Here is a 25647-nt window from a genome sequence, read left to right as displayed (position 1 = left end):
AAAATATATCCCTGCCAAACTTCTGAAAGGAAATGTCTCTGCTGCCATTTTCCTTCTTCTGTAAATAATGGTCTCTTTAATGGAAACTGAATCACTCATTCATTCATCGAGCATTTTTACTGAGCATTTATTAAGTCTCAGGCACAGAGGTAGGTCCTGGAGGTCCAGGGATGGATAAGAGAAACAAGCCATCTGCATCATGGAGCTTGCAGGGCAGTGGAGAAGCTGGACATTAAACAAGTGAAGACACAAATCAATACATAAAGACCCATTTTGTAAAGAGTGATGAGAAGCTGCTATGAGAAGCTAGAATTCCAATAAAGTGGATTTCAAACCAGAATGCTTATATCACTTTTTTCCTCATTCCCTCTCAAAGATATTTATATTTTATATTGTATGTTTTATAAACATACAGATTTTCAGTCAGCTTATTCCCAGGCTGTTCAGTTGGGGTCAATCCTTGCAAGCTCTGAGTGCTCTCACTGATCTCCAGGATGCCAAGTACAAAGAGGGCCCTTCTCCAGCAGGAGCTGGAGCTACTGCATATACATCGCCTTCACAAAGAAGGAGCTGGAGCTGCTGCGTGCACACCGCCTTCACAAAGTAGGAGCTGGAGCTACTATGTGCACACCGCCTTCACAAAGTAGGAGCTGGAGCTACTATGTGCACACCACCTTCACAAAGTAGGAGCTGGAGCTGCTGCGTGCACACCGCCTTCACAAAGTAGGAGCTGGAGCTACTATGTGCACACCACCTTCACAAAGTAGGAGCTGGAGCTGCTGCGTGCACACTGCCTTCACAAAGTAGGAGCTGGAGCTACTATGTGCACACCACCTTCACAAAGTAGGAGCTGGAGCTGCTGCGTGCATACCGCCTTCACAAAGTAGGAGCTGGAGCTACTATGTGCACACCGCCTTCACAAAGTAGGAGCTGGAGCTACTATGTGCACACTGCCTTCACAAAGTAGGAGCTGGAGCTGCTGCGTGCACACCGCCTTCACAAAGTAGGAGCTGGAGCTGCTGCGTGCACACCACCTTCACAAAGTAGGAGCTGGAGCTGCTGCGTGCACACCGCCTTCACAAAGTAGGAGCTAGAGCTGCTGCGTGCACACCACCTTCACAAAGTAGGAGCTGGAGCTGCTGCGTGCACACCGCCTTCACAAAGTAGGAGCTGGAGCTGCTGCGTGCACACCACCTTCACAAAGTAGGAGCTGGAGCTGCTGCGTGCACACCGCCTTCACACCTTCACAAAGTAGGAGGTGGAGCTACTGCGCGCACACCACCTTCACACCTTCACAAAGTAGGAGCTGGAGGTACTGCGTGCACACCACCTTCACAAAGTAGGAGCTGGAGCTACTGCGTGCACACTGCCTTCACACCTTCACAAAGTAGGAGGTGGAGCTACTGAGTGCACACCACCTTCACATCTTCACAAAGTAGGAGCTGGAGCTACTGCGTGCACACCGCCTTCACACCTTCACAAAGCAGGAGCTGGAGCTACTGCGTGCATGCTGCCTTCACATCTTCACAAAATAGGAGCTGGAGCTACTGCGTGCACACCACCTACACACCTTCACAAAGTAGGAGCTGGAGCTACTGCGTGCACGCCGCCTTCACATCTTCACAAAGTAGGAGCTGGAGCTACTGTGTGCACACTGCCTTCACACCTTCACAAAGTAGGAGCTGGAGGTACTGCGTGCACACTGCCTTCACACCTTCACAAAGTAGGAGCTGGAGCTACTGTGTGCACACCACCTTCACACCTTCACAAAGTAGGAGCTGGAGGTACTGCGTGCACACCACCTTCACACCTTCACAAAGTAGGAGCTGGAGGTACTGCGTGCACACTGCCTTCACACCTTCACAAAGTAGGAGCTGGAGCTACTGCATGCACACTGCCTTCCCACCTTCACAAAGTAGGAGGTGGAGCTACTGCACGCACACCGCCTTCACACCTTCACAAAGTAGGAGCTGGAGGTACTGCGTGCACACCACCTTCACACCTTCACAAAGTAGGAGGTGGAGCTACTGCGTGCACACCGCCTTCACACCTTCACAAAGTAGGAGCTGGAGGTACTGCGTGCACGCCGCCTTCACACCTTCACAAAGTAGGAGGTGGAGCTACTGCGCGCACACCACCTTCACATCTTCACAAAGTAGGAGCTGAAGCTACTGAGTGCACACCACCTTCACACCTTCACAAAGTAGGAGGTGGAGCTACTGTGTGCATGCTGCCTTCACACCTTCACAAAGTAGGAGGTGGAGCTACTGCGTGCACACCACCTTCACGCCTTCACAAAGTAGGAGCTGGAGCTACTGCGTGCATGCTGCCTTCACACCTTCACAAAGTAGGAGGTGGAGCTACTGCATGCACACCACCTTCACACCTTCACAAAGTAGGAAGTGGAGCTACTGCGTGCACACCACCTTCACACCTTCACAAAGTAGGAGCTGGAGCTACTGAGTGCACTCCACCTTCACATCTTCACAAAGTAGGAGCTGGAGCTACTGCATGCACACTGCCTTCACACCTTCACAAAGTAGGAGCTAGAGCTACTGCATGCACACCGCCTTCACACCTTCACAAAGTAGGAGCTGGAGCTACTGCGTGCATGCTGCCTTCACACCTTCACAAAGTAGGAGGTGGAGCTACTGCGTGCACACCACCTTCACACCTTCACAAAGTAGGAGCTGGAGCTACTGCATGCACACTGCCTTCACACCTTCACAAAGTAGGAGCTGGAGCTACTGCGTGCACGCTGCCTTCACACCTTCACAAAGTAGGAGGTGGAGCTACTGCACGCACACTGCCTTCACGCCTTCACAAAGTAGGAGCTGGAGGTACTGCGTGCACACCACCTTCACATCTTCACAAAGTAGGAGCTGGAGCTACTGCGTGCATGCTGCCTTCACACCTTCACAAAGTAGGAGGTGGAGCTACTGCATGCACACCACCTTCACACCTTCACAAAGTAGGAGGTGGAGCTACTGCGTGCACACCACCTTCACGCCTTCATAAAGTAGGAGCTGGAGCTACTGAGTGCACACCACCTTCACATCTTCACAAAGTAGGAGCTGGAGCTACTGCGTGCACACTGCCTTCACACCTTCACAAAGTAGGAGCTGGAGGTACTGCGTGCACACCACCTTCACATCTTCACAAAGTAGGAGCTGGAGCTACCGCGTGCATGCTGCCTTCACACCTTCACAAAGTAGGAGGTGGAGCTACTGCATGCACACTGCCTTCACACCTTCACAAAGTAGGAGGTGGAGCTACTGCATGCACACTGCCTTCACACCTTCACAAAGTAGGAGGTGGAGCTACTGCATGCACACCACCTTCACACCTTCACAAAGTAGGAGGTGGAGCTACTGCGTGCACACCACCTTCACACCTTCACAAAGTAGGAGCTCGAGGTACTGCGTGCACACCACCTTCACACCTTCACAAAGTAGGAGCTGGAGCTACTGCGTGCACGCCGCCTTCACACCTTCACAAAGTAGGAGCTGGAGGTACTGCGTGCACGCCGCCTTCACACCTTCACAAAGTAGGAGCTGGAGGTACTGCGTGCACGCTGCCTTCACACCTTCACAAAGTAGGAGCTGGAGGTACTGTGTGCATGCTGCCTTCACGAAGTGGGAGCTGAGTTACTGTATGCAGACTGCCTTGGGCTGGCAGAGGAGACACTTGCCATGTACACCTGCCTGATCTGATCGCTCACAGTAAGCAAGAGTCTGATCAGTCCTTTCATCTCCTTGGGGAAATACCTCCACTCCCACCCCAAGGAAGGAAGGAGATAAACTCCCACCTACTTCACTTCTCTGGCTTGGCATGGATCATCCAAATGCTAGGATTGGCCAGAATTTCCAGGCTACCGTTTACAAAGAAAGAACCCTGCCTCTTCTCAGAGCTGTCCTTTGAAAGCAGGAAGCCCACAGTGATTCATTCCCAAAGAGAAGCTCTCACAAAAATGCTCTGAAGCTGGACAGTGTCGATAAAAACCCAAATTTTAAGTCTGCGAATATGAGGAATCTGATCAGTCACAGCAGCAAGGGGAGGGAGATGACCATTAGTCAGCAAAAGCAGATCACCTCACCAAGCAGGAATCACCAGCCTGGTTCACTCCTGGACCCTGACATGCCAACATATCAACACACTCTAACTCCTCTCCCAAAGAGCCACCAAGAGCCACCAGGACGCAGGACAAACATGCATCTCCCATTTCATTTGCTCAGCATGCTGACATTTATTCCCTCATCCCATTCAACAGGAAACACTGACTCCACAGATGTGTCAGATTGCGTCAAATGGAAAAATCACAAATTCTCATGGAGTGGGACCATTTTTGCCAAAAGACTGAAAATCAGTGCAAGATATCAATGGCACGAAAGTCAACAGATGCCTGAGATCTCAGACTCTTGTCTTGCAGAAACATTCCGGCAGATTAACATGACGTTTTCCCAACATGAATTTGCTTGGGAGCTGTCAGAGATGAGCTCTCTGAGTGGGGAAGATACACTCCAAGGCCGAGGGCAGCTCCTCACCATGCTTCACGCCAACATAGTCTCAGGAGGTCAAGAGCTCCCATTGGCAGAGAGGTCACATAAAACGTCCAGTGTGACTTCCCTTCTCTACTCTTCCCGACCTGCCCATGCGGATCCCGCCCTGCCTGCCTCCTCCCTGACCAGGACAAGGGTCTGTGTGCATCTCCTGTGTAATCGAAGAGCTGCTCTGTTCTTGGAGCGCAAACCAAGAGCCAGGCCCCGTGCCAAGCACATGATAGGTTTTTCTATGCTTTCAAAACCTCCCAATTAAATTACATTTTTCACGTATTAAAAGTGGAGAAATAAGGCTTTGAGGGTAACTTGCCCCAGGCCAGGCGCCTGTTTAGAAAGAGAACTGGGTTGAAACCGTAGGTGTGAGGCTCAGAGCTGACCCTGGAAATAACTCCTCTCTGCTACCTGGAGATGCTGCTGAGGCTCAGCACAGCTGCCAGCTGCAAACATCTGCAGCAGCTAAAAGCGAGGGCGCCAGGAGTGTGTGGTATGTGGTGTTTGGATTTGGCCACCATTCCAACAAAGGTGTTAGTCCTTTAAAGGAAAGAATGCCAGCCTGGCCAACACAGCAAAACCCTGTCTCTACTAAAAATACAAAAATTATCTGGGTGTGATGGTGCACCCCTTTAATCCCAGCTACTTGGGAGACTGAGGCATGAGAATCCCTTGAACCCAGGAGGCCGAGGTTGCAGTATGCCAAGTTCACACCAGTGCACTCCAGCCTGGGGACACAGCAAGACTGCCCCCAACGAAAAAGAAAAAAGGGTGAGGTGAGGCATGGATGTTGGGGTGGCAGGAGAAAGAGGCTCTGGCCATGCAGCACAGTGCCATTCACAGACGCAGTGCCCTTCACCTACAGGTGAACAGTGGCATCCCTGCCTGCATGCAGGGTCCATGGCTTTGGGAGCAAATATCAGGCAGACAAAGCCCACTTAGTACCGGAATTCTCAGCTCTCCAGTACAGCCACAGAATCACAGAGTTTTAGAGGGGGAAGGGACTTAGAATCAGCTGAGCTCGGCCCTTCATTTGACTGTGGCCTGAAGAGAGATGAGGTCTGCAAGGTCAAATGCTAAGCAGGGTTCCCAATCAGACCATGATTTCCAGAGCTGCAGTGCAGCCCTCAGTCTTGGAAGAGACTCAGAAATCTAACTCCCTACCGTACCCCACCTGCCACAGCTAAATCGGGGAGCAGATGGCGCCTGGCTCCGACTCTGAAGACCAAGTCAGTCAACCTCAGGGGGAAAAATGAAGAGATGGCTTTGGACAAAAGGCGCCTGTGATGTGACTGCTCTGGGCAGCTGAAGGATTAGTCCTCGCTCCTGGCTCCCCTTGGAGTCCTGTTCTTAGTATGAAAGTAGCTTCACATCAGGGGCTCTTTGACATCTCAAACAAAATGAAGATAACAGATAATGATGATGATTGCTAAAGTGAATGGAATGCATCCCATGTGTCAGAGACTATATTAAATGCCACACATTCATGATCTCATTTCATCCTCCCCAAAGCTCAGTGAGGATGCCTCTATTACTACACCCATTTTAAAGAGGAGCACAGAAAGGCACAGAGATCTGAACTCAAGGCTGCCTTAACCACAAAGTCCCTGCTTCTCAATGCAACCACAGACCTACCGAGATACCATGTACCTTGCCAGTTGAGTCACAGATATCACCGTGGCATCAAGAAGAACAAAAGCACTCATTCAGAGCAAAACTGGGGATGGGCTGTCAGAATCTCTTACAGACTCACTCTGTATTCCAAGATTTTTCAGGTGACTCAAGTCATCTCTTCAGACACAAAGCTCAAACATCAGTATAAGGAGCCTCTAAGAGCTCTACTTAGAGACCATTTCCCTATGAAGGGCCAGAGTGTTCCATTTCCAGATGGTAAGGGACATCCATGAAGGTGGGCACCAGAGGGAGGAAGGAGGGCCTGCCTTTATGGCCTGTTCAGATGAGCCTGGAGGAAATAAACAAGTTATTTTGCTTCTTCACTCATGTGCTCTGACCCAAAGCCAGCAGGGAAAGTCCTTAGAATTCAGTGACTAATCAGATGATGGGCCACGGAACACACCCCTGAATGTCATCAGAGTCCAGGCATTTGCACCAGGAATCCAGAAATAAGCTGTCACCAGAGAGACGTGTGCCCTCTGGAAATAATTTCCAGAACATGTTTCGTAATCTGGGGCCCAGTCAGTTCGAGCGAGCCAGGAGACAAGGAAAGGTCAAAACGCAGCCCCTGATCCCACCCTACCCAGCCTCATCACCTCCTGCCCAAAACTCTCCTCCAGCCCAGCTGCCCGCACAAGCTGTCCCATGCTTGCTGCTGCATCTGAGCCTCCCAGTCCTTTCCAATCAACCACCAGGGAAGCCAGCTGTCCTGGTACCAGGGTCCTGATGTGACTTCACTATTGCTAAGGGCAGATCTCATGTGTCTGTCAGCAGACGCTGTCATCACTTCCTTGACTTGCCTTGAACATGTTTTGCGAAACTGTCAAAAATTAATGAGTAGCTTATTCACCAGATGTTTAGATGTCAAATAAGGCTGGGGCCCAATTCTGTACTTATCAAATGTAACTGAATTGAATGACATGTTTTAAAATAACTTTTCTTTTTAAATATTGCCTCAGTGTAGAAAAGGGAAATGACATTTTTAAGTGAATAGATAAGAATTCTTCCTCCTGAAGGAAGTGCATATTCAAATATAATCTTCTAAAATGTAAAGCTTGCCACGATCTTATTTATATCCTTGAGTGCTTTCTGGTTAGGACCAAGAGTTTGGCTACTCTTTCTGGTTAGGACCAAGAGTTTGGAATTCACAAACATTCAGTGAGTAGATTTGTCAAAATCAGTTCTTTTGGAACCCATTTTAATGGAGATCTAGGAATCCAAAGTGAGTATCTTTTTTTTTTTTTCCTTGAGATGGAGTTTCACTCTTGTTGCCCAGGCTGGAGTGCAATGGCGCAATCTCGGCTCACTACAACTTCTGCCTCCCAAGTTCAAGTGATTCTCCTGCCTTAGCCTCCCATGTAGCTGGGATTATAGGCATCAGCCATCATGCCCAGATAATTTTTGTAGTTTTAGTAGAGATGGGGTTTCACCATGTTGGTCAGGCTAGTGTCAAACTGCTGACCTTAGGTGATCCACCTGCCTTGGTCTCCCAAAGTGCTGGGATTACATGTGTGAGCCACTGCGCTCAGCCCAAAGTGAATTTCTTAATCCAAACCTGGATCCTCCAACTAAAAACTACCAATCAAACAGGACTTTATGCAGCAGTTGTATTTCCAACGGCAATGATCTCTATCCTATTGATGCAGTTGAAGGACTTGTAAATTGTTTAAAAGCAAATCAATTCTCCTTATTAGCCTTGTATATGAAGCAGCATCATTGATAAAGTCAATAACTGATAGTGATGTGGTGGCTAATGTCACACAGGAATACTCACTCACCTTCTGCAAATACAGGGCAGGGCTAAGTAATAGATTCCTTTCCACCATGAATTCAAGTATTACAGAAAGGATCTTAAAAACTGAGAATCTCAAGCTCTCTGATTCTGAAAATTCATGCACATACCAGTGAACAATTCACTTCACCACCATAAGAAAATCAAATCTGGGAAAGATGAAGACTTGTTGTTAATGAGTAATTTGGAATGAACAAGTGATTATATAAAAGGGACAGGAAGGAATGAGGGAACACTGTGCCTATTCCATCCTAACATGGTGCTGGCGCTCCGCACGCATTAGCTCACCTATCCCCAGATGAACTAAACAGGAAATGTCAGGTCTTCCTCCCGCCAGCCACAGGCCTCCTAAAGACCTGAGCACCAAAGGCAACAAAAAGAGGAGATGGTGAGACATATCATGAAGACGTGTTCGGTGACTGGCCAATTTCTTTTTTTTTTTTTTTCTTATTTTTTTATTGCATTTTAGGTTTTGGGGTACATGTGCAGAGCATGCAATACAGTTGCATAGGTACACACATGGCAGTGTGTTCTGTTTGCTTTCACCCCTTCACCCACATTTGGCGTTTCTCCCCAGGCTATCCCTCCCCACCTCCTCCTCCCACTGGCCCTCCCCTTTTCTCCCCAATAGACCCCAGTGTTTAGTACTCCCCTCTCTGTGTCCATGTGTTCTCATTTTTCATCACCTGCCTATGAGTGAGAATATGCGGTGTTTCATTTTCTGTTCTTGTGTCAGTTTGCTGAGAATGATGTTCTCCAGATTCATCCATATCCCTACAAATGACATGAACTCATCATTTCTGATTGCTGCATAATATTCCATGGTGTATATGTGCCACATTTTCCCAATCCAGTCTATCATCAATGGGCATTTGGGTTGATTCCAGGTCTTTGCTATTGTAAACAGTGCTGCAATAAACATTCGTGTGCATGTGTCCTTATAGTAGAATGATTTATAGTCCTTTGGAAAAGAGAGCCCACATAGCCAAATCAATTCTAAGCAAAAAGAACACAGCGGGGGCATCACACTACCAGATTTCAAACTATACTACAAGGCTACAGTCATCAAAACAGCATGGTACTGGTACCAAAACAGAGATATAGACCAATGGAACAAAACAGAGGCACCGGAGGCAACACAACATATCTACAACTATACAATCTTTGATAAACCTGACAAAAACAAGCAATGGGGAAAGGATTCCCTATTTAACAAATGGTGTTGGGAAAACTGGCTAGCCATGTGCAGAAAGCAGAAACTGGACCCCTTCCTGACACCTTACACTAAAATTAACTCCAGATGGATTAAAGACTTAAACATAAGACCTGGTACCATAAAAACCCTAGAAGGAAATCTAGGCAAAACTATCCAGGACATAGGAGTAGGCAAGGACTTCATGAACAAAACACCAAAAGCATTGGCAACAAAAGCCAAAATAGACAAATGGGACCTAATCAAACTCCACAGCTTCTGCACGGCAAAAGAAACAGTCACTAGAGTGAATCGGCAACCAACAGAATGGGAAAAAATTTTTGCAGTTTACCCATCTGACAAAGGGCTGATATCCAGAATTTACAAAGAACTCAAACAGATTTACAAGAAAAAAACAACAAGCCCAATTCAAAAGTGGGCAAAGGATATGAACAGACACTTTACGAAAGAAGACATATATGAGGCCAACAATCATATGAAAAAATGCTCATCGTCACTGGTCATCAGAGAGATGCAAATCAAAACCACATTGAGATACCATCTCACGCCAGTTAGAATGGCGATCATTAAAAAATCTGGAGACAACAGATGCTGGAGAGGATGTGGAGAAAAAGGAACACTTTTACACTGTTGGTGGGAGTGTAAATTAGACTGGCCAATTTCTACCACGCATCTTTTCCACTGTGTCTATATAAACCATGGGGATTGAAGAGTAGAATTGTTGTCTAATGGGTTATTCAGGCCAACTAGAGGGGAGAAAAGCATGGATTCAGTCAACTGACAAGGAAACAAGTACTTATTATGCACCAGCACCATCACTATGCTTGAGAGATTCCAGAAGGATCCCATCTTGGTGACTACATTGCCCCAGAGCTTACTCATTTCAGGAGACACACAAATAATCACATTTTCTGTCATATGTAATTAGTGCTATGGTCTGAATGTTTGTGTCCTTCCAAAATTCATATGTTATAACTGAATATCCAATGTGATAGTATCAGAAGACAGGGTCTTTGGGGAGGTGATTCAATCATGAGGGCGGAGCCCACAAGTGTGGGATCAGTGCTCTTCTAAAAAGAGGTTTAAGGGACTGCCTAGGCCCTTCCTCCATGTAAGGACACATCAAGAAGGCACCATCTGTGAGAAAGGAGCCCCTACCAGACACTCTGTCAGTGCCTTGATCTTGGATTTCCTAGCCTCCAGAACCGTGAGCAATAAATTTCCATTATTCATAAATTACTAAGTCTAAGGTATTTTGTTACTACAGCCCAAATGGACTAAGACGATCCACTAAAACAAACTGCCTCAATTTCACTTTTCTTTTCTTTTTTTTTCTCTTAGAAATACAGATAGAAAGAAATAACACACAGGTTTAAAAACAAAAATGAATCTCAGGCTGGGCATGGTGGCTCACGCCTGTAATCCCAGCACTTTGGGAGGCTGAGACGGATGGATCACCTGAGGTCAAGAGTAGAGATCAGCCTGGACAACATGGCAAAATGCTGTCTTTACTAACAGTATAAAAAGTAGCTTGGTGTGGTGGTGGGCACCTGTAATCCCAGCTATTCAGGAGGCTGAGGGCAGGAGAATCACTCGAACCCAGGAGGTGGAGGTTGCAGTGAGTCAAGATCATGCCACTGCACTCCAGCCTGCATAATAAGAGCCAGACTCCATCTCAAAAAAAATAATAAACTAATCTCTACATCAATGGTTGAAACAACTAAATAAGAAGTTTTAATCTTGTTTCCTAAGAGAAATTACACAGGGAGGCAATGACATGATTATTTTATTAATACTTGTGTTCAGGGGCCACTACGTTCTAAGGCTGAGGGCAGAAAGGCACAAAGTATGAAAAATAACTTTATTTTGGCGGATGTGATAGAGAAGAATCTGTCTAAATTAAAGCAGGAAAGTTGGTGAGTTTTGAAAGATGTTTCCAGCCTTAAAGCCACCACCACAAGTAAGATACAGAACATTTCCAACAGCTGCTGGAAATACACCCACTCACCCTGCTCCTCGCAAGCCCTCAGCAGCCACCGGCCACCACTGCTCTCTGTCACCACAGATTAGTAAAGGCAGGAGCTTTACTGGTGGGGTTTTCTAGGGAAAAACAAAACAAAACCCCCACCTCATTTCTGCCTGAAGTTTCTCAGCTGAGGGGAGGTGACAGCATGTATATGTCATTTACTCAGCTGTATACAGTCGTAGCAGGTGACAGGGCTTTTGAAAAACACAAGAGAGCCACAGACCTGTTCTTCTCCAGCCAACCACAGCCTGCAGTCTCTGTTTTTATGACATACAAACAATGTAGCCCGGAGCCATCTCCTAAGTAAACACACCTCATAATCCGGGTCTACACTTGTCTACCCGTGTACTAGGAATCTAGGTCTACACTTGTCTACCCGTGTACTAGGAATCAGCGTTTTGCCATGTTGTCCAGGCTGATCTCTACTCTTGACTTTTGCTTTACTCTCAAAAGTCAAAGGGCTCTTTAACCAGTTTCACTAAAAGAAATACATGCCACACAGCTTATGTGAAAGGGATGTCTCAGCAATATGAAAGGGTGTCAGAACGAGCTCTGGAATTAGCTGCAGACAGTTCCATGAAATGCCTGTTGACTTCTTAACAGAAGGGCCACTACCTCTAGGGGGTTTTCCTTCATGTATTAGTGCTTATTGCTGGACCTGCTTTTTTTTAAACTGCTTTATTGATGTATAACTGACCTACAATAAACTGTGCATGAGGTTTAACATTTGATCACTTTTGACATAGGCATACAGCCATGAATCCAGCACCAAAATCAATAGAATCAACACCACCATGACCTGCCATCATTTTCTGGTACCCCTTTTAATGCTTCCCTGTACCACTCCTCCCCTTCCAAGACAAAAACTGGTCTGCTTTGTCACTGTAGATTAGTTTGCACTTTTAAAATTTCATATAAATGGAATCATACAGGATGTACTCTTTTTTGTCTGACTTCTTTTATCCAGCATAATTATCTCGAGATACTTTCATGTTACTTGATTTCTATCAATAATTCATTCACTTTTATTGTTGAGCTGTATTCTACCATCTGGATATGCCACAATTTATGCATTCACACCTGCTGATGGATAGTGTTGGCTATTACAGATAAAGCTGCTGTGAGCATTTACATGTGGACATATGTTTTCATTTCTCTTAGCTAAATATCTAAGACAGGAAGCTGTTGAATCACATGGTAGTTGTGTATTTATCTTTTTTAAAAAAACTGCCAAACTGGGCCAGGCAAGATGGCTCATGCCTGTAATCCCAGCACTTTGGGAGGCCGAGGCAGCCTGATCACTTGACGTCAGGAGTTCGAGACCAGCCTGGCCAACATCATGAAACCTCGTCTCTACTAAAAATACAAAAATTATCTGGGTGTGATGGTGCATGCCTGTAACCCCAGCTACTCAGGAGGCTGAGGAAGGAGAATCACTTGAACCCGGGAGGTAAAGGTTGCAGTGAGCTGAGATCATGCCACTGCACTCCAGCCTGGGTGACGGAGTAAGACAGCATCTCAAAACAAAAACAAAACTGCCAAACTGTTTGAGAAAATGATTGTAACATTTGATATTCATTCTCACCAGTGATATAAAAGAAGAGTTCCAATCACTCCACAGCCTCAGTAACACTTGGTATAGCCAGTCTTTTTTCCATTTTGTCCATTCAAACAGGCAAAGTGTTATCTCATGGTGGTTATAATTTGCTACTTTACTGACTAATGATGTTGAGCATCTTTTCGTGTGTTTATTTTGTTTGTTGAAGTGTCTGTTTAAATCTGGACATTTTACGGGTTTGTTTATTGCCAAGATTTGTTTTCGAGACAAAGTCTCGCTCTTGTTGCCCAGACTGGAGTGCCATTGCATAAGTTCAGCTCACTGCAACCTTTGCCTCCCGGGTTCAAGCAATTCTCCTGCCTCAGTCTCCTGAGTAGCTGGAATTATAGGCACCTGCCACCACACCTGGCTAATTTTTGTACTTTTTGGTAGAGACGGGGTGTCCCCATGTTAGCCGGGCTGGTCTTGAACTCCTGACCTCAAGTGGTCTACCCGCCTTGGCCTCCCAAAGTGCTGGGATTACAGGCGTGAGCCACCGCGCCCAGCCTATTGCCAAGTTTTAATAGTTCTTTATACATTCTGGAAAAAAGTCTTTTGTCAGATATATGATTCACAGATATTTTCTCCCAGTCTGTGCCTTGGCTTTTCATTCCTTTAGCTATGTCGGTAAAGGGCAAAGGCTTTTCATCTTGATCAAGTCCAATCTATCCAATTTTTCTTCTGTGGATCATCCCAATAATATTGTATGTATCTAAGAAATCCTTCCCTCACCTGGGGTTATGAAGACTTTCTGCTGTGTTTTCTTCTAGGGGTTTATGGATTTAGGTTTACATTTAGGACCATGTTCTTTTTGAGTTACTTTCTGTATGCAGCACAAGGGACGGATCAAAGTTCCTATTTTTGTATATGGGTATTTAATCTTCCCATCACTATTACTTAGAAAGGTAATCCACCCTCTTACCAATGAGCTGCCTTTGAACCTTTGTTGGAAATTAGTTGTCAAGTATACGTGTGTCTATTTCTGGACTGTCCACTTTGTTCCACTGATCTATTTACTGTCTTGATGACCACAGCTTTATAATAAGCCTGCTCACTTTGTTTTAGCCAATAAGCAAAATGAGGCCTAGAAGGCTGAACTGGCTGGCTCAGACTCCAGAGTTTCTTCCATGGGGGCCACATTATCTCCTAAGGTTTCTGTTTACAAGTAGGAAGAAAATATATGCCAAGAAAACAATTAGCTTACATGACAACATACGAAAACATATTTTACTAAAAACACAGCCTCATTTTTTGTGAGGAAAGTATGCTTCAAATCAATTAAATATAAGCTTTTAACAACAGCAAAGCAACACATTTCAGTTGCAAAAGCACAGCTTGCCTCTCCAGTACATAGAGAGTCCTGGGAATTGGGGCTACTTCCAGCTCAGGTCCCCTGACGAGCTCTGCCAGATCCAGTCCTCAAACACTGAGGATACCAATATTCTGCTGGCTCCCCATTCTTGCAATGTGATGAAAACATTTTAAAATTCTTGTTTTAAATTCTAACCATACCTTTATTTTCCTAAATACTGTTTAAGAAGCTATGTACTGGGGGTAAGACATGTACTGTTGATATGGGATACGGTAGGATGCCGTGGTGAAGCCCATTGGTGTTAGAAGGAGACAGACAGGAGTGACACCCATCAGTCTGGCCAAGTCCCTTAAGGAAGCTTTGGTGTCCTTGTCTTTGAAAGGGGGCTGCTAATTCCTGCCTCATGGAATTGTCTTGGAGATAAATTAGGTAATACACGGAAAGCATTCAACACAGTGACTGGAAAATGTTAAGCACTGAGAGGACAGTTAATTCACAGTTTATCATCATTGGCATCATCATCGTCCACTATCCTCTCTTCCCCGGGTGCCCCTCACTTGTCCAAGCTCCCTGTCAGCTTCCTTTGATTCTTGGGAGGCTTTATGTTGCTTCTGTTCCTAGGAATGTCTTGGTTCCTATTCCTAGCATGTCTTTCTCTCAGCTTCCATAAGATGCCCAAGTCCAAATAATAATTCCTCCTTTATTTATGCTAGATCGAGGGGGTTTCTGTCTGTTGTTAGCACAGAAGCTTTCCCAGAGAAAAGGGTAAATTCGCTCCTCAGAGCCACAGTTCCACCTGTCCAGGAGGCTCCTCCTCTGGGGCACGGAGCACAGTCACTCCAGGCAGCCAGGGCTGGAGAAGGCAGGCTGGATGGGAGGCGGTGCTGGGTTACGACAAGAGGCAGCATGCCATGCAGATGTGAGTTAAACCCTTTTGCCTCCTGTAAGAGAATCCCAATTCTATACCTGCACAGGTCATAAAAAGCAAAGCAGTGAGATACAATGATTGAAATTCCAAGAAAGAAAGAAACATGAAAAAGCAAACAATTTCCTTTGGTATATTCGTTTTTCCACTGCACAAATCTTGAAATTTTATATTCTCTTTTTTTTTCTTACACAGGGTCTCTCTCTCTGTTGCTCAGGCTGGAGTACACTGACATGAACGCAGCTCACTGCAGCCTCAAAGCCCTGGGCTCAAGTCATCCTCCCACCTCAGCCTCCCAAGCAGCTAGAACCACAGGCATGTACCACCATGCCTGGCTAACTTTTCATTTTTTGTAGAGACACGGCCTGGCTATGTTGCTCAGGCTGGTCTCAGACTCCTGGCCTCAAGCCATCCTCCTGCCTTGGCCTCCCAAAGTACTGGGATTACAGGCATGAGCCAATGCACTTAGCCAAAATTTTATATTCTTGAGATATAATTTTAGAAAAGAGTAAGTTATTAGAAGGAACATGTTGCCCCAAAGATGCTTTGATAGTGTAAATAGGAGACACTATGCTTATAACAGGTGGTTAGAAAACAGGAATAAAATAGGGTGCTGATTCAATACAAATGAAAATTAGTGCCAGATTCCAATTTTGAAATATTAATCAGTGCGTGCAAAATAAAGGTGGTGGCCTTCTTCAGTCATCTCTCCCTCCCTACCTTTTCTCTTGCTTTGCCTTAAAATCATCATTTCAATGAGCAAAACAGAAGTCTATCTAAATATAACCATGGACTTGTTCCCTTCATGGCCTGGTGTACCAATGAAAACTTTTTCTGATGATGTAATCCTTACAGCTATTTTTATTCGGGTGGCGCAGACTCAATCTCTTTATGTAGAGCAAATAGCAACAGAATCTCTTTGAATTACTTTAAAGGTGAATTCAACAGCTTCAAAGCCAACTATGTACAACTCTCTCGTTATTTCTACCACCTCTCTGATACCAGAGACCTTTTCCCCATGTTCCGACATCGAGGGAAATACAACAAAACCTTGCCACGATGTCAGGAAGCATGCTGCAGGTCCGGTGGGGTTCTGCCTTATGCAGAGCAGGTGTTTCATAAATGGTAGAAGTTTATGGCTCAAGACACCTACAGGGAAGGTGGCCCCAAAGTTTAAGCAGGAATCTAAAACCTGTTGTCAGAGACCAACAGGGTGACTGTGCAAAGTGTCACCTCCTTTCTCTATTCACAACCAAAGTGTTTCATACCATTACAAATATCACAAGAAAATTCAAGGGGAGAATTTCAGAGTCAGGCCCAAGATAAGAGATACTTTATCGGGGGAAAACATAGATGACTAGTCAACTCTTGAACAGAAAACAGGGGTATTTGGTTTCTTCCAAATAAAAATCACACGTTTAGCACATTCCACACTCCCTTTCAACCGTCTTCCCGCAGAGCCTACAACTGCTGGCTCCTTTAACTTTTGTTGGAAACCATGAGTGTTAGCAACAATGGGAGTTTAATTTACGACCCAAAAATAAGTAACTTATGTTTCAGTAGCGTTCATTTAGGCTGCAGAAATAAGTGTGAGATTTTGCCAAAGAATATATCTGATTCTTCCAAGTTCCCTTTGCAATGTGTACAATGAGGCCCTTCTATAAATATAAAGGTACACGATGTGTTCAGAGTCATGTAACAGCAGGTTTCACGAAGCCCTTTAGCTCTGTATGTGAGCACACACACATATACCATCTTAATGTCACATCTGCCAATAATTTTATAATCTGACATTATTAGTGGGCAAAATTGTTCTGGTTTTGAAAGAGGGAGAAATAATCAGGAATGGAGTAAATTTCTTGAAATTAATGCTGGATAAAACTAACAATTATGGTTAAAAAAAAATTCAAGCAACACCAACAAAACACTTAGGGTTAGAAAGGGTATTTAAAGCAGCCATCTTTAAAAATAAATGGGGAGATTGAACTTATAAGCTTATTTCCTATAATTACATAAATATGTATATCTATTTACACATCAAAAACTATTCTGGAATTTTAAAAGACACTAAATACAGAATAAAAACACATAACTCTATGAAAATAATTCCTACCTAATAATGTAAAAAAATTGATATCAGATTCAATTATAACACTCAATTCTTTACTCTCTCATTGTAGTGTTATACATCCATCCCTTCCATGGCCTTGTGTGGTCAAAGGCATTTTTTCCTTCTTGGCGTCGGACCTAACCATGTAACTTGTTTAGGCCTCCTGGATATCAGCAGGCGGAGGTGTGAAATGTGCCTGAGTTACTGGCTTTGTGCTCTTGTGCCCCTCCTGCCTTTGTCCATAAGAATAACAGACTTTAAGTAGCCTCTGGTCCAATGAGGCTACAAGACTGGAGTAAAGCTTGGATGCAACCCAAATCTTTTTTTTTGCTTTAAGTTCTGGGGTACATGTGCAGATCTTGCAGGATTGTAATACAGGTATAAACATACCATGGTGGTTTGCTGCCTCCATCCCCCCCCCCCGTCACCTACATTAAGTATTTCTCCTAATGGTATCCCTTCCCAATCTCCCCACTCCCTGCTATCCCTCCCCTAGCCTCCAACCCCCCAACAGGCCCCAGTGTGTGATCTTCCCCTCCCTGTGTCCATGTGATCTCATTGTTCAACACCCACTTAGGAGTGAGAACCTGTGGTATTTGGTTTTCTGTTCTTGTGTCAGTTTGCTGAGAATGATGGTTTCCAGATTCACCCAGTCCCTGTGAAGGACGTGAACTCATCCTTTTTTGTGGCTGCATAGTATTCCATGGTGTATATGTGCCGCATTTTCTTTATCCAGTCTATCATTGATGGAGATTTGGTTGTTATTGTAAACAGTGCTACAATGAACATATATGTACATGTGTCTTTATAATAGAACGATTTACAATCCTTTGGCAACCCAAATCTTAATGCCAAGTACAGGCTAAACCCAGTTGCTTCACAGAAACATAAGCAAGAAATAAATATGCATTGTATGACACTGAGATTTTATGCTTGTCTATTATAACCCAGCCATACCCAGCCATATTCAGTCCTTATGCAATAACAAGGAAAGGACAACAAATGAGGGGGTCATAATGTATTCACTATTAACCTGGTTTTAGTCCTCTATGGTCCGAACCAAAGTTTCTACAACATCCCTTGCATTCAAGGGCCCCAGCACTCAATGGTAATAAGCAGTGGGTGATGGAGGGTGTCTAAATTAGAACATTTCCCTTTTTATTTAAGGAAGTCGTGTGACGCTTGCATTACTTAACCAAAAAAATTTTTGGAATAATCCCTTCTCCAGGAACCTGAGTATAGGTGGATCCTCTTCATAGTTTTGTTTCATCATGACCCTGTCTGCAGCTTGAATTGTGTGTAGCTTCACCCAGCTCTCTAATTCTGCGTTCGTATGAATTGCAGCAACCCAATCAAATCTCTCTACTTACCCTCATGATTAAATTCAAAAGGAGGAAATGGGGCAGGCAGGGAAAAAGAGTGCTGTGGTATAAATGTTTGTGTCCTCCCAAAAAATTGATATGGTAAACATATCTTAACCAATTTTCTGCTGCTATAACAGAATATCACAGGCTGGGTAATGTACAAAGGAGAGAGATTTATTTGGCTCATGGTTTTAGAGGATGGGAAGTCCAAAACTGAGGGGCCACCTCTCGTGAGGGTCTTGTTGTGGCACCATTTCATGACAGAAGGGCATCAAATGGCACGCAAGTACATGAAGCAGAGTAAATGGGGCCAACTTCTCCTTCTATCAGCAGTCCCCTCCTGCAATAACAGCATTAATCCACTCATGAGGGCAGAGCCCTCAGGACCTAACTACCTCATAAGGGCTCCATCTCCCAGTACCGTTACACTGGCAGTGAAATTTCAACATGAGTTTGGGAGGAGACATTGAAACCACAGAAAAGTCCCAACTCAGAATGTGATGGTATTTGAGGTGGGGCCTTTGAGAGGTAACTGGGTTTGGAGAGATCATAGAGACGGGACCCCTCATGATCAGATCACTGCCCTTATAAAGGGATGAAGGGACCAGAGCACTCTCTGTAAACCAGGAAGAGGGAAAAGCCCTTACCAAGAACCCAGCCATGCTGGCACCCTGATCTCAGACTCTCAGCCTCCAGAACTGTGAGAAATAAATACCTGTTATTTAAGCCACCCAATCTATGGTGCTCTGTTATGGCTGCCTGAGCAAACTAAAATAAAGAGAATCCCAGGCCAAGAGGCCATGCAAAATCTAGGTGCTGGGTACCAACAGTGTTACTGACATAGTAGCTGAGCTGAAAACCTTGTCCAAACAGCCTCATCATCTTTTCACTGGCCTCCCCCTGTTTCTCAAAATGACTTGCTTACCCGAGAAGGCCTTTTTTCCTATTCCAGAAATCAGCTGGCAGTATTTAGAGGAAAAGCTTTCTCTTGAACTTACCTACCTTCCTGATATTGATTAAATTATCAATCCCATATTCTAACCAGGTTGAGGAAATTCACTTACTACAAGCTCTGTATTCCTTCACTATTGGAAAACTGTCATGCCTTGATCAAAGAACAAGACAAATTTATAAGCAATGTCTAACTAACTTTCTACGTGCCCTCCACAAAGAGCACAAACTAATCCCTCAAACCAGGGTCACTCCCCCACCACTTCCATCAGGGAAGTAGAAATGGTCCATCTCAATGACCTATGTATTCACTGAACTGCTCATATATTAATATAGGTAAAACTGTGGAGAAGGGCAGGCTTTTCCACTCCTACTTAATGAAGACTTGGGATAGTCCTACTTTTACCCCCTAGATCAGTTTCAGACCCATTTCTCAATTTAAAAATACAAGTTTCTGTTCCATTTAGACATTCTCTCAATTACCGAGTCTTCATTATATATTCCAAGCATGATACATCCATTAAAAGCCCTTGGAAGCAAGATGATTTCATCCAAACTTAGCCTCATGGGGAAAAAAGTATTTAATTGTGCAGTTTATTCCACATAAACAGCAGTTCTGACTTGAGGATGTTCAGCTTAATAAGCTATGGAATTCAGTTTTTATTCCACAGCAGATGACTCTTGAGTCATGATTGAAAATATCACTCATTTTACTAAAGACTGTAATAACTGACCCCCCAAAATAAGGAAAACATCAAAAACAATCTAGAAAATGTGTTTTCTGTGTTAGTGAAAATATTATTCAAATTCAAATCTGTAGTCCAGGAGAAGTAAATAGTGAAAGTACTTCTTGGTCTTTAAAGTGATATGAGATGGCTCTGAATGTTATAGTTTAAAAATACTCTCCAAGAATACAAGCCAAATGACTGCAGGATAAGTTCTCTCTCCCAGTTGTTCAGGTATTAAAAACAGGCACAAGTAAGAATAGCCTTCAGAAGAACTAATAAACAGCACGTGAGGAATAATGCAATATACCCAGTGAGGATACACGTAACTTTTCCTCTTTTGACCAAATACCTCTAAATAATAATGTCAACTTTCTTCCTTCCCACATATTCCCTCCTCTTTAAAATTAAAAAAAAAAAAAGTGTTAAGGGAAATATGACTAAATGTCAAATAAAGGGCGCATTCTTGGGTTCCTCCCTTAGAAGCAATGCTCTCACTGTTGGAGATACTGACGGTGCCTAGAGTTCAACCTCCCCAGCTGCTACTCCAGCATTTGCAGTTACTTAATGCTATCTTCAATTTTCCAATAGAGATTTATGGATGATGAGCCACACCCATCATCTTCCCAGTCCACCTGTCCCCAGACATAACTCTGCCCCCTGTGGCAGATCAGACACTCCCCTGCCTTCTACGTTTCCAAATCAAAGCTGGTTGGTTCTTTCACATCATGAGAAATGCTAGATTAGTTTCCTGTTCCTGTTGTAACCAATTACAAATTTAGTATCTAAAAAACACAAAAATTCATCATCTTAAAGTTCTGGTGGCCAGACTCTAATCTGGGTCTGCTGGTATGAATTCCTTCCAGAGGCTCTGGGGGAGATGGAGTCTCTCAGCTTCTTCCAGCTTCTAGAGGCTGTTTTCTTTAACTCACGGTCCCGTGCTCCATAGTCATAGCCTGCAGGCTCACATTGTCTCTCTTTGACCTGCCTCCTTCTTAAAAGAACCTTTGTGATGACACGGTACTCCAGGATCATCCACCCATCTCAAGATCCTCGATCCCATCTGCAAAGTCCCTCTGCCATCCAAGGTCGCATATTCAGTTTCTAAGTTACGGGATGGACTTCTTTGGTGGGGATGGGATTATTCAGCCTGCCCGAACACACAATGGTATGGAAGACATATTTTGGTAGCCACAGCTCTTGTACACTCTTCCAACAAGCAAGAACCTTTGCCCTCAATATTTAACAGGTCAATTTATGTCTGGGAGCCAACAACTCACTAATACCCCCTCTTTCTACATAATCACCTGCAAATTAAGCTATTTTCTAAGATTCACAATTCAAGGTGATTTTAGAGTCCTCAAGAAAAAGAAAATACTAAGTCAAAGGACTAAGTCAAAGAGCAAGGAGGGAAGAAGGAAAGACTGAGATTTTATGTAAGACAGTGGCTAGAAACAAGCAGTAAGAGTGTCATGAACTCAAAGTACCATTTAATTCTCAGAGACCTCACAGATCCTTAGGTTTTTGTCAACTACAAAGTACAACCATTTGTCATTGATTGATGTCATTTATTTGTGAATTTCCTGCCCACCCACACTTTCTCTTTCATATTCTCCATCGATCCACACTTCGATCACTTCCCTTAGTTAGTCCCTGTTCATTTTTTTCATTCCCCCTACTACTCTAAAGCATGAGTATCCATGCATACCTGTGCACACAGGTACAGGTACAGAACTAACCTTTCATTGGACTTTCTTCTTGTAACTAGAACAATACGAATGTTCTTGCCCTCCTGAAATGTGTAGGTTCTAATCATACTTTGGACCAGGCGGCTGGGTTTCTGCAGTAGCCAGACTATTCTTAGCGTCTCTGAAACAGATGTCCCATCGCTCACACCCCCTCTAGTGGCAGCCAGCCCTAGAACACGCTGAGCATGCACAGACTAAAGACTCAGAAAAACCTCCCAAGAACTCACAAGAATATTTCCACGCTAGGTGTCACAGCCCATGCACTGGTATAGATTTTACACAATCTTTCAAACATACAATATCCTGGCTTTGGAAACTGGTCACTTTACGCATTAGGCATTTACCTTTTTCCTTTAAATGACCATTTGTACTGCCATATAGTAAACTCAGAAACAAAAACAGTGGGCACCATGGGAAAAAACAATCCACGTTCAGTGAAAAAGAGCAGATAAATAAGTTGTGATATAGTCACATGATGGAATATTGTACAACCACAAAAAATGAATGAACTATAGTTATATAATGCAACACAACTGATCTTTTTAAAAAATGTTTTTAAAAATGTTAAGACGCTAGTCCTAGAAGAGTACATAAATATGGTACCATTTTTATACGCCTCAAAAACAAAAACTTTATTTAGGGATACATGTATATGCAATTTAGATATATAAATATTCATACTTTGTTTAAATATATAACTATATTTTGTTTGAATATATAAACATACCTTATTTAGATAGATAAGTATTTAGATGTTTAAATATAAATATTTAGATTTTGTTTGAATGTATGAATACTCATATTTCATTTAAATATAAGTGAGGTTTTTCTGAAAAGCAAATGAATGAGGGGCACAAAATTTAGGACCATGCCTGCTTCTGGCAGGCAGCAGGATGGGGTAGGGGAGGAGCAACTGTATCAGTCCTGATTGGATGATAGGTTCATGTATATTCATTTATTAAAATGTTTTACAACTTATATGTATATTACAAATATCCTGCAATATATTCAATATGATCACTAATATGTACCTAAGGAACATATATAGGAAGGCCAACAGACAGACAGACAGCCCTGCCCACTGACAGAACCCAGGAATAGGTCACTGAAAGAAAACACGACGACCTCTTGGATTCCCTCTTGTTCACATTGTACAAAGACTATAGTTCAGAGCACAAGGATAGAATTCCAATCTTATTCTAGATGATAAAATGAGTTTCCAAATCTTGAAACATTTTGGGGTTTGCACATAAGTCACTGGAATATTCATTCAACCCTGTCACTTGTATCTGGAGGCTCAACTTTGAGCTTGCCTCTGAGCCTCAGAAAGCAAGAATGTAAGAACTTTGATCCCACCTGGCCTTGGAAAATAATCATTTTTCTTCACCCAATCCTGTGAGACTTTATGTCAAATGACACTCGGCCTGGCTGGGCCCCACCTGGAATGATGCTGACATTTCTGAGGCTGGAACCTCTCTGTTGAGCCCTGCTGGTTTCTCTGGACTTTGTCCCTGACCTTTAATTCCTATGATTGGGCCCTGCCAGTCTCTCTCCTTGTAACCAGAGCCTGCCTCTGCACAGCAGCTCAGGAGCCAGAGCCCCGGGCACTCCGGTGAACTAAATGCTGGGTGCTGCTGCCTGTGTCACCTCCCCATATTCACCCTGCCTGCTGGGACATGCTCCTTTTCATTGAATGTCTTTTGTTTCCCCTTTTGATAAAAGAATGTTCATTATAGAAAAAAAATGTAATAAGGGTGAACCAAATCAAGAAAATAAAAAACACTTATATTCCCCTCACCCTGAGATAACTACATTTTATGTGCCAGCATACAATTGTGATGTACTGTGCATATGCCTCACCGCACTTCCGTTAATGTTGAGATGCACTCGGAGTGGCTGGCAAAATATTAGAAAAATATTAGGGAAAGTTATAGATATAGTCTCTTTTGGAAGGCCAAAAGGTTTTATTGGGACAGGCTGAAGGCAGCCGGCTCAATTATATTCGCAAAGGGAAAGACAGAGACATAAGCAGCTTTCCCAGTGAAGTCTGTTTACCCCACATCACTTTGTCTCTACTCTGTTTACTCATGGAAACTTTGTGCTGGATGTCCCTCTCAGAGGGAGATCAAATGGGAATTACCCATTAATAGTGTTTACTCTGGGCCCCAGAAACTTAAGCTTTCATCATTCGTAAAACCACTCTTTTAACCATGTTAATTATGTGCTGACTTAGAACCTCTGTTATAAAATCTTTGCTCAATGAAATGTGAAGATGGGATGGGGGTCTTGGTCAATTGGCTGCAGTCGTCCTCTGAAAGCAGCCAACAACCATCCCTAACCCACCTGAATCACTGAAATGGGTGTGAGAGTGAATTCATTCATTCGTCGTTGAGTCAGGGTCTGCAGGATAGATCTCTGCAGGTGGTGATCAACATCTCAGGAGGCGACCCCGACATGATGGAGGGCACAGCTGGTGCCCCATGCGAGATCACACTTTAAATCTACAATTTTTGATAAAAAATTAATAATAAAGGATGACCTTTCATGTCCCTATATATTCTTCTACATTATGATCTTTATTGGCTACATAATATTCTACTGATCCCATTCACTAGGGATACATACCACCAATAACAAATAAAACAAAACTTACTGGTATAACACAACGGTCACCCTCACACAAGCCCCAGTCTCGGGGCCTTTACACTCCCAGTTCCTACTGCCTAGAAGCTCCTCATACAGACACGGGCTGCAACCTCACCTCCTTCAAGTTCTTGCTCAAAAATCTTCAGTAATGTCTTTCCTGAGCACCAGATCACAGCCTGGACTCTCCCTGGCCCCTCTCCACTCCCTACCCACCTCTCCTGCTTTCGTTGCCACTAAGCCCAGTTCACCATCTAACATTATATATTGCAGTAATTATTTTCTGACTCACTCACTAGAACATAAACTCTAGAAGGACAAAGTTGTTTGCCTGTTGATTTGTTCATTTATTGATTTATTTTTATTTTTTGAGACAGAGTCTCACTCTGTCACCCAGGCTGGAGTGCCGTGGTGCAATCTCGGCTCCCTGCAACCTCCATCTCCCAGGCTCAAGTGATTCTCCTGCCTCAGCCTTTCAAGTACCTGGGACTATAGGCAACGCACCACCACACCCAGCTATGTTTTTGTATTTTAACAGAGACGGGATTTCACCATGTTGGCCAGGCTGGTCTGGAACTCCTGAGCTCAGGCAATCTGCCCACCTCAGCCTCCCAAAGTGCTGGGATTAAAAGCATGAGCCACCACACCTGGTCTGTTTTTACATATTTTTCCTTCCACAAATGCTGAGACGATCTGGCAATAAAGGAACTCAATAAATATCTGTTGAAAGGATGGACAAATAAACAAACACCTACGTAATTCTGCAAAAGGCTGCAAGAAAATAAACTCAAAATTGGAAAGTGAGTTTAATTTCTAGTTGATGTGTCTCTAAGTGATTTGGGTATTCTTCTGTGTAGTTTCCTGTATTTTTGATTTCCTCAATTAGCATTGTATTACCTTTACAATTAGGGGGAAAATTAAAGTTGTTTTATAAAGGCTACTAGGCAAATATGACTACAAGTAACAATGTTTGGGGACTGTAAATAAGTAAACAATAAGGGAAATAGATTTCTAACC

General features: G+C 43.8%; 1 protein-coding gene across 3 annotated transcripts in view; it reads right to left on the bottom strand.

Moving 5' to 3' along the window:
- RETREG1 (reticulophagy regulator 1) overlaps positions 1–25647 on the bottom strand; it is a 146880-nt gene that overhangs the window by 57639 nt on the left and 63594 nt on the right. For 2 of the 3 annotated variants that reach the window (XM_054252322.2, XM_078365650.1), the window contains exon 1: positions 1–25647. This exon is cut by the window's left edge. The exons of the other annotated variant lie outside the window; for it this stretch is intronic. The gene's annotated coding sequence lies outside the window, so the exon portion shown is untranslated. 3 annotated transcript variants of the gene reach the window in all.

The sequence above is a fragment of the Callithrix jacchus genome, chromosome 2 (genome assembly GCF_049354715.1).
Source record: "Callithrix jacchus isolate 240 chromosome 2, calJac240_pri, whole genome shotgun sequence".
NCBI lineage: Eukaryota > Metazoa > Chordata > Mammalia > Primates > Cebidae > Callithrix > Callithrix jacchus.
The sequence above is the reverse complement of the archived record's forward strand: the minus strand, read 5'-3'. Positions and strand labels throughout refer to the sequence as shown.